The sequence below is a fragment of the Salmo salar genome, chromosome ssa11 (assembly GCF_905237065.1).
Source record: "Salmo salar chromosome ssa11, Ssal_v3.1, whole genome shotgun sequence".
Classification (NCBI taxonomy): Eukaryota; Metazoa; Chordata; class Actinopteri; order Salmoniformes; family Salmonidae; genus Salmo; species Salmo salar.
In genome coordinates this window covers 21,086,764-21,090,000 of record NC_059452.1, presented here as the reverse complement: position 1 = coordinate 21,090,000, position 3,237 = coordinate 21,086,764, and the positions used below count along the sequence as shown (strand labels likewise).

General features: G+C 44.8%; 1 protein-coding gene across 1 annotated transcript in view; it reads left to right on the top strand.

The window, feature by feature from the left end:
• The window catches only part of LOC106562237 (uncharacterized), a 24,974-nt gene extending 24,778 nt beyond the window's left edge, over positions 1 to 196 (top strand). The window contains exon 17 of the mRNA XM_014126980.2: positions 1 to 196. This exon is cut by the window's left edge and continues 1,483 nt beyond it. The gene's annotated coding sequence lies outside the window, so the exon portion shown is untranslated.
• Positions 197 to 3,237: the final 3,041 nt, after the last annotated feature.

Below are 3,237 nucleotides of genomic sequence, written 5' to 3'. Positions count from 1 at the left end.
TAGCGGCTGAATCTCAGACAGAAGGGGATGTAGCAGATGAAGGGGGACAGGTAGTGGAAGAAGGGCAGGAAAAACGATTGACATCACACAATGCGATGCACATCAGTCGGAGAGCTTATTGCTCAGAGGGTGGCGTCAAGGTTGCTGGAGTGATGGAAGGAGGGAGGGGCTACAAGAGCATGGGAGCAGCGCTCCATCCTACAGAGACTGGTGAGTCAGGTTGGTAATGAGAGCATGATGTGATATTGGCCGATGTGCACAGTATTTCACTTGGCTCAAATACTGCTTGTCAACAAGACTGTTCAATCTTTTTAAAGTTTGAAAAATAATATTTGTGGGTCTATTCTATTATTTAATGTAGTATTTGTGAGACTGTTTTATTGATGTCTTTGTGTGTTTTGTAGGGTGGGCAGGCAGAAGGTCAGAGGGGGACACGGCTGGTGAGTGGCACAGCGGGCCAGAGGTGGGAGCTAGTGAGAGCGCCCACACCCGCACAGTAACCCTTGGCAGCATCCCTCCCTCCCCGTTGCCCCAGGAAGATGAGCAGGAGCTGGAAGGTTTGAGTAGAACTGGCACCAGCCTTGGCAATGAGGAGATGGAGAACTCCATGCTTCCTTTAGAGATGACCTTTGAACCTGAGAACAACGCCTCTCACAGCGGCAACTCATCCCTGCACCCCATCACTGTCCAGAGCCCAGCTGAGCATGAGGAGGACTGGGATGACGTGGAAGAGGGGGATGGTATCTGGAGTGAAGGTTGGATCCACAAAATCTGTATTCAGGTGTGTGTGTGTGCGTGCGTATATGTTGTGATGACTAACCCCTTCTTTCCTACAGAGCTGTCCATGAAGACTCCTGCGTTTGTCAGAGAGAAGAGGAATGCTCTGCCTATTGACCCCCTGGCCACACCCACTGTTCTCAAAGACCTTCAACCAAGGCAAGTCGCACACAAACACATGCAATCATTTTAGTAGTAGTACTGTGTGTTTATACGTGTGCTAGTTTGTGTGCAAGCTTGTGACCTAATCTGTTGTGTTTTGGGGCCTCAGTGTTTTGGCTGGTGCTGCAGCTGCGGTGAAGCCCAAAGCGGTGAGGGGAAAGCGGGCTGGATCAGCCAAGAAGGATCCTGGTCTCTCTAAGAGCTACATCATGAGCGTGTTCAAACACTTCGCCAAGACCAAGGTGTCTACAGATGTCTACCCTGTCCTAAAGGAGATGTAAGAATCTACACCCATCTTAGGGAAAAGTGCTTATGTTCATTAACTTGCACATCAAGTGATTTGGTGATGTACCAATCTGTTTAAAGACAGGAAAACATCAGAATGCTACTGTTCTTTTATCGTTGATGTTAAATTCATTGATGTACGTATTAGTGACAGAATAGAGGACTTTCTTAAAGATAATGTATTGATGGATGAATGAATACATGTGTAACATTTACTTACCAGAATGGAGCGCTACTTTGACCGACTAGCTGATGACTTGGAGACGTTTGCTGCTCACGCCAAGAGGAAGACCATTGAGGTGGAGGACGTAGAGCTGCTGATGCGGAGGTTTGTTTATAGCTCTGGTTCGTCAGGTGTTTAAGTGTACAGTATGTACTATAATCTCCTTCTCGTGTGTGTGCGTGCATTCGTCTTTCTCTAACTCTGTTTTTCTCTCCAGACAGGGGTTTGTGACTGACAGCATGCCAGTAAATGTGTTGATTGAGAAATATCTCCCAATGGAATCCCGAAAGCTCCTCATTCCCGTGGCAACAAGTGGTAACTACGTCATTCCCAAACCGAGGAGAAAATGATCAGCCTATACTGAGAGTGATCAGCCAAAATCATAATGTGGGCTGATGTTGAATATCTATGAACAGCTGTTCATGTATTATTTGTAGACTCATTCAAACACAGCCAGGAAAAGACCATGTAACCTGGTGTAAATGTGTTGTATTTGTTTGAATATGGCTTTGTCTCTTTTATATCTGTCAAATATTACTGCAAAAAAATGAATTTGATTTATTCAGTAGTCTGGCATTTGTAAGGGCCTTTGGATGAGAAAGGAGACTGGAGTTAAAGCCCTGAGGTTAGGAGTGCCTTGGCTTCCATCAGAGCAACCTGAAAGACACAACCAATACAAGCACTATAGTTTGTAGACACGAATCTAATGCCCTCTGTCCTCATGCTGCCCCCAGTTTTCACAATCGACCCAGCTAATCACGCTACAGTCAGAATAAAAAAAGCAATCATTCAGACTTTCGCGTGTAATCATTACTCCAATTCTGTTTCAAAACGTTTTGCGACAAACAATTTACTCTAAACAGAAAATGCAAACGACCGTTTCTATTGGACGAATTCAGGTAGGCCCGTTTTCGTTCGCCTTGTTTGCTTCCGTTTGGTTCTTGGTAAACGGTCAGTTTTCAGGCAGTACGCGTCGAACACAGCGACTCTGTTATGCGTTTTGGTACACTAGAAGTACATTCATTTCCAGTGGAACGCAGCGTTTGCGTTGCAGAGGCCGTTGTAATGGGTTGTGTAGTAAATCGAATGTATGCATCAAATTGTATGCGTAGACTAGTAGAATGTTTCATTTTTGTTGCACACATATCCAGTAAAATAAATGTGGGATTCCATAATAAAAAGTTTGATTGCATAATTTCTTTACATATTGTATTCATTTATTTGCCAGGTAGCATACATATTTATTCGATGAAATCAAAAAATTGTGAGAGCCTATCATTTACCTCCAAAATGCATAGTTTGAGCTTAATGCAATAATAAATAGTCAAGATAGCAGAGAGTAGGCTCTTTCAACAATGAGACCAACGTTGTGGAAGGTGGTCTTGATCGCGCTGTTGGGCCGGTGTCTGGGACCAGCCCCGCGGAAAGCGCAGGTCTGTGTGGTTCCAGAGATGGTTAAAGTCCCGAAAGCAGGCAGGGGAGTTCCACCGTGTCATTCAAGAGCTTCGACTGGAGAGGAATTTCGAAGTTACTTTCGTCTGGACCGCAGCCAGTTCGATCACCTGCTCCAGATTTTTGGAGCCAGGATCGCCCGGATGGAAACCGAGTACCGGGAGTCCATCAGCCCAGTTGAACGCCTGGCGATTTGTCTCCCGTAAGCTAAATTCTAGTACATTTTTAAAGCCTTTGATACCGTAATTGATTGATATTAGATATATTTTATGTGCAACCTAGCTAGCTAAAGGGCTCTCTAGTTAGTAGCCCGTATGTGACATCAGATGTACATTTAC